The sequence below is a fragment of the Triticum urartu genome, chromosome 1 (genome assembly GCF_003073215.2).
Source record: "Triticum urartu cultivar G1812 chromosome 1, Tu2.1, whole genome shotgun sequence".
Classification (NCBI taxonomy): Eukaryota; Viridiplantae; Streptophyta; class Magnoliopsida; order Poales; family Poaceae; genus Triticum; species Triticum urartu.
In genome coordinates, this window is record NC_053022.1 from 284,111,323 (window position 1) to 284,127,854 (window position 16,532).

A 16,532-nucleotide genomic window follows, 5' to 3' on the forward strand; every position below is an offset into this window, starting at 1 on the left:
GCACCGGTTAGATTTGGAGAATGAGAGCTAAAAGCTGCAATGAATAATCCTGAATTGATGGCCTTCAGATAAACAAACTGAAAAGACTCCTGAATTACTCTGGATGGGTGAAAAGAATTCTCATAATCAAAACAATTATGAGGGGATGGCAACAAGCTAGAATCACGAATCTTGAAGAGAATGGAGCAGGATTGAGAGAAAATCTTCTTCGGTCTTCAAATTTTTGAATTACGGCGAGAAATACCACCATGAATTGTTTAGACACTCCGGAAGAATCAAAAGCAAAGAGGTTGAGCCAACGATGAAAAGAAATTGAAAGATCTTGGAGAAATACATATGACCGACGATGAATCATTCTTACGTCAAACTTTGAGATGAATTTGAAAATAGCTCTGGTAAAATTAGAAGAGTCAGGTAAGATCCTGGAAGAAGACCTGTGGGTTAGGGCCCACTCAAAAGAAAAAACACCATTGAAAAGATTTAAAAGAGAGATTGCACCGTTGAATTAAATGGCTTGAATGAGATAACATCCTCGAAAGAGCTTGAACGAAAACAGAGTAGAAATACGAATCTTTGAGATATCTTGAGCACTCCGGAACAATTGAATAGCGAGAAATGAATGAATATGAGGTGCACCGGCATGAGAAGGTATTTGAAACAAGGAAAAAGATATGATGAACAAAGCTTGAATTAAATCCACCGGAGAAAAAAGGCAAATAATGATGAACTTGAGGCTCCGTTAGAATCTTCATGAGAATCACCGGGTAAGAACATGAAGGAAAAGAATGGAAAGATTTCACATGAATAAAAGGATACTCGATTAAGACATCTGATTTCTTGAAGAAAAAGGGTGGGTGGGAAGGAAAAACAAAGGCAACTTGGAACGGATGAAGCAAACACCATTGACGAAAAGCTGAGATTGGATCTTGCAAATGTTGAAATGATCGGATCCACTTGAAGAGAAACACGCCGGTTGAAAAGGATTGGCATGACAATCTCGATTATCATGAAGGATTAGTATCCACATAGGAATATGAGAACACTGTTTAGGAAAGGTATGGAATCAACACTTGACTTCGAAGCAACTCGAATACCACAACTCAAAACAAAACAAAGGATTGGCTTGCAAAATAGGCCCGAACAAACATATGATAGAGATTTCGTCCGAAGTTTTCGTGGTGGGGCCTACACGGGCTCGATCGTACAGCACCATCATGTACAAGGTAGTGCACATGACATACGAAGCGTCCCCGAGTCAGCATAGCCAAGGACTCTTCAAGACACAACGAGACCACTGTAAAACTAACCGTGAATAGGCGGACCACTAGACATCGAACCCCAATCTCATATTATACATCCGTCGGAAAGATATCCTAAGAGCTACTTGAATTCCCACTTATAAACTCCCGAAATTTTCTGGTTATGCAATCAGGTGTTGGGGATACAGGGGAAGCATAATATCTCACCCAAAACTAGCAAATCCTACATCCAGCTGTATCCATCCTTCAACACATAACCAAGAAACCTTCGGAAATCGTTTACCTCAACCTTCGAAAAGCATCCGTTGTACTGGGTGGCGTCGAGGTTATCTCACCAACAACTGCATAAAAGAGATTTTCGATGTCGGCGAAACTCAGGTATTCCAGAACTGCAACGATAAAATTGTGACGACAACACCTCGGAGCTCAACTCCCCGGGACACTGCCACAACCCCTAAATGTCAGGAGGCACCAAGAACAATGTTCTCATCACAAAACCATCGGAACGATTCCAAGATACCCGTGTGATCATAAATTTTTTTAGTGAAATTTGAGAAGAGAAGAGTCAAAACTCTACATCAGGATGCCTCACCAGAGCGATGAAGGGACTGAGGAGTAAAAAGAATCCTACTCTCCGATATATATAATCCTAAAAGACTCAAAATATTTTTCTAGACTCAACAATGCCAGCGATTCGATCAAGCAGGGGGCTCTGATTACCAACTTGTAATGCCCTCGATGCGGCTATATCTCCTACATGTCGAAGCACGACTTAGAGGCATAACCGCATTGAAAGCAATGTCGCAAGTGAGGTAATCTTCGCAAACAACCCATGTAATACAATAAGGGAAAAGATACATAGTTGGCTTACAATCGCCACTTCACCCAAATACATGAATAACGCATTACATCATCCAGATACAATCAAGGTCCGACTACGGAACCAAAATAAAAGAAGACTACCCCAAATGCTACACAGATCCCCGATCGACCCCAACTGGGCTCCACTACTGATCAACTAGAACGAAACAACACCAAGGACAAGATCTTCATCGAGCTCCTCCTTGAGCTTGGTTTCGTCACCTGCTCGGTAACATCGGCACCTACAAACTGGGTTTGGAAGTAATCTGTGAGTCACGGGGACTCAGCAATCTCACACCCTCGCGATCAAGACTATTTAAGCTTATAGGTAAGGTAAGGTATGATGTGGAGCTGCAGCAAGCGACTAGCATATTTGGGTGGCTAACATACGCAAAAGAGAGCGAGAAGAGAAGGCAAAAGCACGGTCGAACAACTATGATCAAGAAGTGATCCTAGAACAACCTACGTCAAGCATTACTCCAACACCGTGTTCACTTCCCGGACTCCGCCGAGAAGAGACCATCACGGTTACACACACGGTTGATGTATTTTAATTAAGATCAACTTCAGGTTTTCTACAACCGGCCATTAACAAATTCCCATCTGCCCATAACCGCAGGCACAGCTTTCGAAAGTTCAAATCCCTGCAGGGGAGTCCCAACTTAGCCCATCACAAGCTCTCACGGTCAACGAAGGATATTCCTTCTCCCAGGAAGACCCGATCAGGTTTGGAATCCCGGTTACAAGACATTTCGACAATGGTAAAACTAAACCAGCAAAGCCACCCGGATGTGCCGACAAATCCCGATAGGAGCTGCACATATCTCGTTCTCAGGGCACACCGGATTGTCCAAACTTCCGGTAGGCCAGCCCAGAGTTGCCCCTGGTGGCCACCGGCGGTTGACAGGTTGGACCAACAATCAGAGGAGCACTGGCCGGAGGGTTTAATAAAGATGACCCTTGGGCTCCGGAAACCCAAGGGAAAAGAAAAGGCTAGATGGTAAAACCAATGTTGGGCCTTGCTGGAGGAGTTTTATTCAAGACGAACTGTCAAGGGGTTCCTATTATCACCCAACCACGTAAGGAACGCAAAAATCCGGGAACATAACAACGATATGACGGAAACTAAGGCGGCTAGAGTGGAACAAAACACCAGGCATAAGGCCGAGACTTCCACCCTTTACCAAGTATATAGGTGCGTTAATTAAATAAGAGATATAGTGATATCCCAACATATCCATGTTCCAACATGGAACAAACTCCAATCTTCACCTGCAACTAACAATGCTATAAGAGGGGCTGAGCAAAGCGGTAACATAGCTAAACAACGGTTTGCTAGGACAAGGTGGGTTAGAGGCTTGGCTTAACAATATGGGAGGCATGATAAGCAAGTGGTAGGTATCGCATCATAGGCATAGCAAAAGAGCGAGCAACTAGCATGCAAAGATAGAGGTGATTTCGCGGGCATGGTCATCTTGCCTGAAATCCTGCAAGGAAGAAGAACGAGTCCATGAAGAAGGCAAACGGACGTAGTCGAACGGATCCTCACAAACGCGACGTTATCGGAAATAACCCAAAGAAGCAACACCGGAAAGAAGCAAACAACATAGTAAACAACCACCACATAAGCATGGCACAATGCACAACCAAGTATGATGCATGTCTGGTTTAATATGCATGGCATGGCAAAGTGCACGAGCAATCCTACAAATTAAGTGGAGCTCAATATGCAACGGAGTTACATATTGAAGAAAACACCACATGACTTATTTAGTTCTCTCCCGGTTATGTACTCAACAATATTAAAGGTTGGTTAACATGGCAAGAGGTGAAACATGAGTAAACTACATAATCTAAGCAATTTAAATGGGGCTGGATATAACAAACAACGAATCCGGTAAATCCCCATATGCCTTAGTAATTTATTGCAACAACAATCTAAACATTTTAATTGTTGTTATCATGATGCGGATGACATGAACAAGTTTTATGCAAAATTTATGAAAATGTTGGCATGTTATAAGATATGGGGCATTTGTCACCGTAGTGGAAACGAAAGGGGTGCCAAGGCAATGATAACGAAAACGGTGCCACGACAGCGTTCCGGTTCCGGTAACTCGATTGAGATACCGATGCAAAGGAGAAGTGTGCGGATGCGTGCAAAAGATGGTGGGGCACTCCCGGATTCCGGGTGTCCCACGAGACGACGGTAACAAGGCAAAAGAGGGGCAACGTGCATCGACAATTCAAGCATGGAGCAAGCACGAGCATCTCATACATCACACATGCATTAGTTCACGGACGGTCGTCTCGGCGGTTATACCTTTAAAGCATGCATTATCGGAGTGGTTCGAGTCGGCGTAGAGGAAGTAGTGGAAGTAGACGTTCTCGGACATCGAGGGAAGTAGTGGTTCACGCGACGGTAGTCGAAGTAGTTGTCCTATCAGTCATTGGCGATGGTAGTGGTTCACGGCGATGGTAGTCGTTCACGGCAAAAGTAGTGGTACTATGCGTCAAATGTCGTGGTTCTTGGGGTCTTCGGACTTGCCGGTCTCGGTTCTTGCAATGGTAGTGATTCCCGTATCAACGTAGATTAGTTGTACTTGACGGTTCCACATCGATCGTAGAGGTCCACGTATCGTAGATGTCCGGGGTCAACATTAGTGGAACTTGGCGCACCCTAGTGCCATCGGCTTCTTGGCGTTCTGAAACAAAGACTGCAAGGGGCCTCGAGGTGGTTGTGGTGCAGCTCTACACCACATAGGAGGAAGATCTTGGGCATGAGGCGTCCATGGTGGCCAGAGCCGAGGTGGATGACGAAGTAGCGGTCCTGCGGTTGAAGACGAACGGCGACGACGCGGGTAACAAGGGAGGTCAGAGGGCGCGGCGGTGCTGAACTTGACAAATTCCGGCAAGGCCGGCAGGGGCGCAGCGCAGGAGGGGCGGAGGCCAGCTTGCTGATGAGGCGACCATGCCTGAGCAGGGGCCGGCCGGAGGGTCGACGGGGTGGCACTCGCCGGAGTCGGGGAAAGGGGACTGGTCGAGGGGCTCCTCCCCTGGCGACGGAGCTGACGAGCCGGTGGCACCGTGTAGACGAGGAGGCGGCGAGGAGGTCCTGGACCGGCTGCCGGAGACGAGGCGCTTGAGGGCGCGGCGATGCCATGGCTGCGCGGTGCCATGGTCGTGCGTGCAGGCGAGCTCGCAAAGTGGCAGGGAGGAGGTCGAGGCTGGTGCTGGGGCTCGCGACAAGAGACGACGCTAGAGGAAGGACGAAGGGAGGCAGCGCACGGTAGGAACAAGAGGGAGATCGAGAGAAGGAGGGGGTTCGAGCGAGGCGGGACTCTGGCGGCGCAAGGGGGGACGAGGTAGTGAGGGGAAAGGCCCAGGAAGGCTAGGGTTCAGTCGGGAGTGGGCCTTGGGCCAAATTGGGCTGCGGACTCCCTTCTCTCTTTCTCTCTTCTCTTTAACTTCTCTGAAAAAACAGAAAACGACAAAGAAGGAAAAGAGAGAAAGGAAGCAAAGAGTGGACAAGAATTTGGGCATGGGGATTACTTTCCCGGACTCGCAAAAAATAGGCTCGATCCAGAAAATAAAAGTGGCATGATTGAAAGATCTGGATTCAAATCCATTTGAATTTAATTCAAATGGTTTGAGTAAGTTCATGGTTTTGGAGATTCCAAAAATGTTTGGAATTTTTGTGGAGATCGGGAAAGCGATGAAAGAAATTATGGGCAAAGTTCGGGGACCAAACTTGAAGTGAGAAAAGGCATGTGATTATTTGCAAGTGTGTTATGGGTGATTCCAAATTATTGGAATATAATTTATATAGCTCCCTAAAATATTGGGAGAATATGTTTTAAAGAGTAATCACCATAGTGAATATCCCTCGATTTAAATGGACCGAAGATCCATGCAATTTATTTAGTTGAGTTGCAAAAGATTTATGAGATGATGGCATGATGACATGATGCAACGCAAAAATAAAAGGGCGGCACAAATGAAACACACGGCGAAACCCGGAACATATGGAAGTCTTCTCGAGCATCGGTCTCGGGTGTCACAGTCGGCTTATCACCAGTGGGGATAGAGTCCTCCGCGACTCTGGTAGCTTCATGTTACGCCGAGTCCTCCACATGGGTCTTCGTATAACACATCTCGGTCCAACCTATATGTGGTGCAGGATGGAACTGACCCATGAGTCTTCATGTTGACCCACCACAACTAGAAATGATGTGCCCACCACACCACACACGCAATCGGCCACTAAGAAAATAAGCATATACAATACTACAACGGTATCTAGCTCACGATACATTTCCATATTTTGTTGATGACACTGACGGACTTTGCATTTGATGCGTGCTCCGTATTTTGTTGAAGACACTTATGGTCATTGTATTTGAAGCGAAAGCACGATATGGTCACTGGACTTCAGAATAAGCTCATCACGGTCACCACATACATTTTGTCGTGCTAACCAACATGTGGTTGGATGGTTAGAGGACAGTGGTTTCTCGAGCCCACCAAGGTTAAAGTCCCGGTGCTCGCATTTATCTTGTGTTAACTTCAGTATTTTCCGGCGATGTACGTTCATGTTGGGGAACGTTGCAGAAAACAAAAATTTTTGCTACGGTTTCACCAAGATCCATCTATGAGTTCATCTAGCAACGAGTGATTGGATTGCATCTACATACCTTTGTAGATCACGCGCGGAAGCATTCAAAGAACGGGGATGAGGAAGGCGTACTCGACGTGATCCAAATCACCAGAGATCCTAGCGCCGAACGGACGGCACCTCCGTGTTCAACACACATACGGTCAGCGTGACGTCTCCTTCTTCTTGATCCAGCAAGGGGGGAGGAGAGGTTGAGGAAGATGGCTCCATCAGCAGCACGGCGGCGTGGTGGTGATGGAGCTGCAGTACTCCGGCAGGGCTTCGCCAAGCTCTATGGAGGAGGAGGAGGTGTTGGAGAGGGAGAGGGAGGCACCAAAGGCGTGGTATGAGAGGCCCTCCTTCCCCCACTATATATAGGGAGTCCAAGGGGGGCGCCGGCCCTAGGAGATCCAATCTCCTAGGGGGGTGCGGCCAAGGGAGGAATCCCTCCTCCCCAAGGCACCTAGGAGGTGCCTTCCCCCTTTGGGACTCTTCCCTTCCTTGAACCCTAGGCGCATGGGCCTCTTGGGGCTGGTGCCCTTGGCCCATATAGGCCAAGGCGCACCCCCTACAGCCCATGTGGCCCCCGGGGGCAGGTGGCCCCACCCGGTGGACCCCCGGGACCCTTCCGGTGGTCCCGGTACAATACCGGTGACCCCGAAACTTGTCCCGATGGCCGAAATTGCACTTCCTATATATAATTCTTTACCTCTGGACCATTCCGGAACTCCTCGTGACGTCCGGGATCTCATCCGGTACTCCGAACAACATTCGGGTTACTGCATATACATATTCCTACAACCCTAGCGTCACCGAACCTTAAGTGTGTAGACCCTACGGGTTCGGGAGACATGTAGACATGACCAAGATCGTTCTCCGGTCAATAACCAACAGCGGGATCTGGATACCCATGTTGGCTCCCACATGCTCCTCGATGATCTCATCGGATGAACCACGATGTCGAGGATTCAAGCAACCCCGTATACAATTCCCTTTGCCAATCGGTATGTTACTTGCCCGAGATTCGATCGTCGGTATCCCAATACCTCGTTCAATCTCGTTACCGGCAAGTCACTTTACTCGTACCGTAATGCATGATCCCGTGACCAGACACTTGGTCACTTTGAGCTCATTATGATGATGCATTACCGAGTGGGCCCAGTGATACCTCTCCGTCATACGGAGTGACAAATCCCAGTCTTGATCCGTGTCAACCCAACAGACACTTTCGGAGATACCCGTAGTATACCTTTATAGTCACCCAGTTACGTTGTGATGTTTGGCACACCCAAAGCACTCCTACGGTATCCGGGAGTTACACGATCTCATGGTCTAAGGAAAAGATACTTGACATTGGGAAAACTCTAGCAAACGAACTATACGATCTTATGCTATGTTTAGGATTGGGTCTTGTCCATCACATCATTCTCCTAATGATGTGATCTCGTTATCAATGACATCCAATGTCCATAGTCAGGAAACCATGACTATCTGTTGATCAACGAGCTAGTCAACTAGAGGCTTACTAGGGACATGTTGGTGTCTATTATTCACACATGTATTACGATTTCCGGATAACACAATTATAGCATGAATAAAGACAATTATCATGAACAAGGAAATATAATAATAATGCTTTTATTATTGCCTCTAGGGCATATTTCCAACAGTTCAGTGGGAGGAGATGTTCCACTCGACTACGAGGCACCTATGGTGACTTCGTAAAATCTCAAGATCATATATGCTGTCCCACTCTCTCAAAGGTGCTCATAGGGGTAGGGTTCGCGTGTGTGCGCTTATGGCGGTGAGTGCTTGCACGTATATATGAGCCCTTGCGTCTGTACCGTGTTAAAAAAATACATATCATGATTATACGGTACCTGGCTCACCCATACAACTCCGTATTTTGTTGATGACACAATCAATTGACCAGTCAAACGTTCCATGCGGCACAACTAGTGTTGCACCATCGGGGCGCGTAACCGTGGGGCCCACCTGTCAGCCCGTATATGATAGAAAGAAATGGTAGTTTGAGTCTGTACTGTGTTAATAAAACAGGAGTACATTTTAGGGTGACCATACGGTCACTGGCTCACCATACAGCTCCGTAATTTGTTGATAACACGATCAATTGACCAGTCAAACGGTCCACATTCAGCAGTGCACATTACCATAGGGCCCACCCATCAGCGCGTATATGAAGGACAGAAATGGTAATAAATTAGTGGTCGGTGCGTATTCAAAGTCGTGAGACCTCTGGTTGGCAGTCACCGGCGGTTGGGGGGCGTTCATTGGGCGGTGGGGTGGGGATCCCCGGAGAAAAAGCTCGGCGGCGGGGGGGGGGGGGGGGGGGGGGGCTAGAGGGGTGGCCGGTGTGGCGGCGGACCGGCGGTGGGGAGTGGTTTCAGGGAGGGCGGGCCGGCCGCGGGTGGCGGGGGCTGGCGGTTCGGCCGGTGGTGGCTGGCGGCTCAGGGGGTGGAGTTTGATGATAAACTGGAGGCCCTTGATTTCGTATCCAACGGCTGGAAAATCTAATGACCAGAGATGAAAAAGTCAGTCGACTGACGTGTAGCCTCACCCCGCACGTACACATGCACGCACGCAAGACACGCACGCATGTAGGCGTGCAACACTGACACGTACACACGCACGCATGCTGGCGTGCAACACTGACACGAACACATGCACTCACGAACACACGCACGTACGCACCCATGCATGCAACACTGAAACGTAGCAACACTGACACGTACACACGCACGCATGCTGGCGTGCAACACTGACATGAACACATGCACTCACGAACACACGCACGTACGCACCCATGCATGCAACACTGAAACGTACCCTTGCACGCACGCAACACTCGCACGCCTGCATGCACACATCACATGACGCAAGACACACGTTCAATCTATATGTGCATGCACCCTTTGTTAAGGACATGGATTGTTACGTGTATTAATCAATCTTATCTGTGATAAGCAGAACATTGATGTTTGCAGCGGTCTTTATGAATCACAATGTATCGAACGGGCTATCAACATAGTAGGCTTATCTACATGCACTACACCACAACACTACTTTCCCAACATACAGATTGGTTGGGAAAATAGCTTCCGCTGACAAACAGTCAGTTGGGAAAGACTATTGCCAACCGACAAGGTCTACTAGGGAAAGTCCAGACGGGAAAGTCTTTTCCCGACCGACATATCTTTCCCGACCGACTATTGGACGGCTAAAGGAAACATTACCGACCAACTTTCTGTTGGTCCTGGCACGAACCTTTCCCGACCGATTTTCTCTTACAAACCTTTCCCGACCGACTGTTTGACGGCAAAATCTTTGCCGGCCAACTTTTCGTTGGCCCTGCCATGAACCTTTCCCGACCAACAATCTGATGGTATTATCTTTGCCAACCAACTTTCTGTTGGCCCTAGCATGAACCTTTCCCAACCAACAGTAGGACAGTGCTTCCTTTTGTCGACGACGATTCATCTGCAATTTGCCAATGGTATTTGGCATATTGTATTATCAAAACAAATATCAATCATATTACATATCTCATCATTATCTATCAAGTTACAATAACTTGCATGTAATCTCAAATATTAAACCAGAACCAAACAAAAATAACACTAATGATTCTCATAATAGAAGTAACTAAATAAGAGGAAACATTTGTCTGGGTGACCGATACACCCGATAGGTTTATAAAATGATAGATACATGTCCGACGATTCAATGCTTGCTCTTACACAAGATATCCTTTACAAAATGGTAGCTACAAGAAGCATTGGTTTTCCTCCATTACAGAAGATATCTAGTTGATGCAAACTGACAGCTTCGTGGTTCTTTCATATTCCTCTTGTCTTCCCTACACAACCTGACAACATCGTGGAAAGACAAAAAAGCATACACTTAATATACATGCAAGCTGATGAAATTTCCCTACTACCTGTTCAACTTGAGAGTAAAGAGCATCAGGCATGAAACATAGAAACAACATTAATATATAGCCAGCTAACTTTGAGGTGAATAGGTTTGATTTGCATGACTGTAAACTGGGATCCTTACAGAAGTGTAAAACTAAGAAAAACCAAAGTCGATCAGGAGACACGACCCCAAGTTTTGAGAAATAATTTGATGCTTGAACCATTTCATGACTATCTTCACATGATTTATATTACAGGGCGAAAAAAATGTTGTGCACTGACGATTTATGTTACGGTGCGAAACTGAAAATAATTCATGTCGAGGTGCATAACAGGGAACATAAACAAATGTTGTAGCTGTAGCTATGTCGACTTCTACACTCATCTAGTTATAACTACAGGAAGCTAAGTACTAGCAGCCTTTCGACAATGATGAAGAAGAAAAGATATATTCTCATGTTTTCTTATCGATAATGAAATAAACAAATGTTGTCTTTCCACCACCATCAGAGATCTGCAAGAGAGAAAGAATACGAGACATAAAAAGCGAAGGGAAGTCCAGTTCACTACAGGTTTCACATGCATCTGTCATCTGTTGATGTTTGACTTTCTGTAAGAGAATAACATGGAGTGTGGTTTAAGAGGCGTAATTGAAACTGTAATTTTTATTTCTTGAACACAAGAAAGCTATGAGTTGATGTAACTTGTTTTTCTAGGGAACTACTATCATATAGCTAAGTATTAGAGATACACCTTACTTGTGTTTTCTATCCATGTGAGAAGTACAATATATCAGTAGTTTTCTTTGTTTACTCTTTAGTAGTGGCCATAAATTGAATGGTACTGAAAGGGATGTTGCGATCTTCCTCGTGGCTGCAATAGATACATGGACACAAAGAACATAATGCTATGTTCCTGTTGGCAGCAATAGATACATTGGGGATATTACAGTTTGCAGAACCATGGTATATATTTGGACCAAGCACCTCAAAGTATTTTCAAAACTGCAGTTTTTTTCTTCAGAAATTACGCTAAAAAAATACGTTGCATCCAAACTGGGCCTAAATGAACACAGGGAAGCAACTATTACCAAATAAGTAGTAGCAAGGATTACATGATAAACTTATAGAATCTTCTTTCACTTTGAGCTAGGATTCCTTGATAAATTCCATGATGACCAGATTACATAATGGACTCTTCATGCACTTTTAGCTAGCTAGGGAGCACCAAGAAGAAGCTCTTGTACAGTACCAAGTGGTCATGATAACAGCTGGGTCACATAAATAGTGAATCACAACATAAATACCTTAGTGGCGGGATGAGGAAGATACCCATGGCTTGTAGGGTTTCATCTACCAAAGTGAACATGAATTAGTATGACGCATCAAACAATTTGAGCCAAGTAGACAAAACACATATTGTTGGTGATTACCTTGCTAGATGGCCATGCAATGGACCTTGTGACAACATCAAACTCTACGTGACAATTTATACAAAATCGTTTTTTGTGGAGACACAAAATATTATTTGATTGCATCAGATAAAAAAAATTATTTTTGATCCGTGACCGATGAATCTGCTCTCTAAATAGAAACAATCAAGCTTGGTCAGCTGATTAAACAATCCATATCACTCTGCGGTCTAACAAAAGTAAATTGGATATGCAAGTGACGGACTAAGGAGTGAAGAGATACTTTTTTTTGTGGGGTGAAGAGATACATTCTACACGTACTAATAAAATTCTTCGATGAATATCCTTAAGGAAAAAGCTAATGCTATTCTTTGAGAAAAATAAAGAACCTTGCAAGAGGAATATACACAGTCATGCCAAAATATGTATTACTACATAGATAAGGCGATATTCAGTAGGTGAGGTTATCTTTTATTTTAGAAAAACACAGAAACATTTTTATTGTCTTACACATTAGTTGGACGACATTATATTGCATAATGCACTGAAATAATAATGAGGGGGCTATACTAGACATTAATGTTGGGTATTACATTTTCCTCAGATGTTTCTTGAAAATTGTGGTTAAGAGACTGAGACCAATATATAGTTAGGCATGACATATGTGGACCACAATATGATTTTCAGTTATAGATAATAAAACAAATTTACTCCAGTATACTAACATTAACTCATGATATAGATACATGCTACAATTGTTTTCTTCTTTTGACAAATGAGTTTCCACATTCTGTATTTTTACCATAATATTTTATGTGATTTTTCAAGTCCACCTTCCCACACCAACATCCTAATGCTAATTTAGGTATGAAAACACACAGGAAATCGAGCCGAACAAATGTGCAGCCACTAGACTATAGACCAGATGACACCTGCAAGGCTGACTGTCTCCCAATGTGGTGCTTGATCAGAAGTTATTTCTATTGGCGTAAGTGTCGGCTCGGTATAAAGGGAACCAAGATGAAGCTTTACAAGCTAAAGGGATGTCAAGCCAATGATTTGGCAGTGGAGAAGACTATGGAAGAATAGAAAGAGAGGAAGGTGGCCGGATGAGATAATTTACCTACCCATAAGAAATTAGATGGCATGCCGGTTGCACGCGGTTTAGAGGCCAGGTGCCGAAGCATCACGACCTCTTCCATGACAGACATGTACCACACCTTTTAGACGGTTACAAAACCCTTAAATGATGAATATTTCTGGTTACATTGTTTAAAGTAGAACTTTAATTTTAAAGTCTCAAAAGTGGAATATCCTTTTCAGCACCACATCAGCAATATTCTAAAACGATGATAGGAAGTTTCACCTAAAATATCATAGTAATTTGTAATATCTATCATGAGCATTCAAATAAGTACTTTCAACTTAGTGCACAATAAAAAAAACAATAATCTAGCCACGCAAATGCGCAGGTGACCCTGCTAGTTCTTTTTGGTCATAGCACTGTAAGACTATAATAAAAAAAGTAAGGAGATTTATGATGGCTAGATATGTTTACAACAACACTGCCTACTGTTTTGTTATCTTATACTCCCTCCGTCCCAAAATAAGTGTCTCAACTTTGTACTAACTCTAGTACAAAGTTGTACCAAAGTTGAGACATAAATTTTCGGACGGAGGGAGCACATTGTTTGTGTTTTGAGAATGATTACATGCATATGTGTTTATTTATGTCCAGAACAGAGTCTGCTGCAGTGATATACTACTGTTTTGGTATGTGGATGGAATACTACAGTTTTGATTCAGCATATGTGTTTATTTATGTCGTACTTCTCTGTAGTTTATACTCTACCGCTTTCAGTTGTTCCTCCGTAACCCCACCATCTTTAGCTTTTCCGCTTGCGCTTGCCATTTTCCATCCTGCAAAAGACACACTATATGAGTACATCGCTGAAAATAGAAAATATTAGTGGATCAAACACAAGACTTATGAGGCACTACATCAAGAAAATCATATACTGCTCCAGAGTATCTTTTGTATGCATCATAATCAGTCTACACAATGTTAGTTTCTAGGTTAATTTTGGTTGTAGTTGCTTGCAGGGAAACATGACAACAATAAACCTGTCTATATGTCTATATGCTACCATGATTCAAGATGAGCTTGATTCAGGCCATTATGGGACAGGTCCCTTTCTTTGAGAGGCAGGAAGCAAGAACAATGCAGCGGGAGTTCTGCATTGTGATTCCACGGTTCTTGACTTCTTTCCCCCGGCTGGATGTGGTTCTCCAGCAAAGTGGTGTACACTAAAATGAAGTGAAACAAGGAAAGCAAGACAGCCATGTCGCAAGGCTGTCTATGTTTGGCTTGAGCAATCTTACAAGCAAGGAAGAACTATTGTTGTATTGTTTTTCGTGGGCGGCATGAAGAAGAATGTAGTAAGAAAGTAAAGTATGAAGAAGATTTCAGTAAGAAAAATTAATTGAGTATTTGGGCAGTTGGATGGCGGTATGCTGACACGCCATTGTCGTGAACTCAGCCAAGAAATGTGATGAGCTGGAGTGGCACACACACTAGAAACACATCCATTTACCGAAAAAGGCTTGTACTGCACAGAAGCTTCGCTTTAGAGAGAACCAAGTTATTTTCACAATTTTTTACAAAGAAGCTGCAGGCTACCAACAGAACTCAGTACTGTAATAAAAAATAAATCTAACATAAATCGATTTTCATCTAACATAAGTCAGTACTATAAAAATATATTAAATCTACATCAACAACACCAATAGAATACTGACGGGGCAAATAACAGTCTTCTACCCATAATCCACGGTGAGATCCTTCACTCCCAGTTCATCTCTTAACAAACTTTGTAATACAAAATTGATGCGGCAAAAAAAACTAGACGCGAAGATAGAGGAATGTATGGAGGGAGGAGTTGTACCTCAGCCGCTTCGCTGCCCTTGCCCAGCCAAAGACAGAGAGGGATGCCCTTGACCAGGCGCACGCTGCCCTGATCCAAATCTGCCGCTGCGTGTATCTTCGTGAGCTGGACGGTGGAGATGGTCAGGCCAGGCCAGGGATGTTGGAGAGAGGTGGCCAACCAGAGAGAGAGCACGAGGGTGTGGGACCGGCGGCGGAGAGAGGCAGGACGGAGTTAGTTTGTGCTGTAGGGACAGGGCGGCGTGGGGCGATGCTATAGAGGAAGGGCGCGTGGGGCAGCGGCGGGATTGACCGCCGGATGGCGGTAGCCGCTGGCGGTAGTCGGGCGTGGGGCGCCGGCGTGCGTGGGGAACAGCATGAGAGATCTAGGGATTTCGTGGGTGGGGAACGAATGGAGCGTGGGACGGCGGAATCCTTGTGATTTTGAGGGGGAAAACTTCGCGGGCTGGGCCGGTTTGGCGCTAATTTTTCTGGCTATTGGCATAGGAGGGCCACTTTAGCGTCTTACTGTTGGTCGGGTTTATTTGCCGACGAGGAAAGTATCGTTTTCCCCCTCAAATCCTGTCTGATGGACCGATTTCCCCTCAAAGTCTAAAACTGGATCAATCAGCCCCTAAACTCTCCAAAACCGGATCAATTCTCCCCCATGGTGGTTTTGCACCAGATTTAGGTGGTTTTGACTAGTCTCCTTGCTGACTCGACAGTGCTGACTTGGCAGATTTCAGGTGTTTTCATCGATTGGGGGAGCCGGTCGACCAATCAGCCCCCAATTCAGGTGATTTCGGTCCATGTGCATCAACCAACCTCCCTGTGCCTGGACGACGACGCCCAACCTTGCCGCGATGGCGTCAAGCACGCCGGCGACGTCTGCCGACGCCGCCATGGCGTCCGCCGACGCCGCAATGGCGTCCGCCATGCCGCCGGCCTCCACGCCACCCGATGGTGACTCAACCGCCCCCTTTCTTTCCCGTCGAAGTCATCTACTGCATGATCTTAGTTTAGGAGAAATCAGAGCTGTGCTTAGAAGTCATCTACTTCACCCAATTTTGCTGCCATGGCAGGCAGATGGTGGAGGTGTAGGGTAGATCATAGGAAGATTGTTTTTATGGGTAGGTCCTGAGCTATGTAATGAGGTAAAGGTTGTTTTTTTGGGCAGGTCTTGGTGATGAGGTAGCAGATGAAGAAGAAATAAGTTATGTGTCACTACATTATTTTGGAAAATTTGAGACAGTGGATGGATTGCTTGTATACAACGGAGGTCTGATGATTACTTTTCCGTTCGATAGGAAAAGCCTAAAGTTTGAGCTTTTGTTGTCTTATGCTGAGGACATGTATCATGTACAAAGAGGACATTGTAGGGGGGATTATAGTTACAAGATGCACTGGCTTGTTCCAGGGAAAAAACTGAGTGAGGGTTTGCAATTTATTTTTGATGATTCAAGTGTGGAGAAGATGGGGAATGCAACAC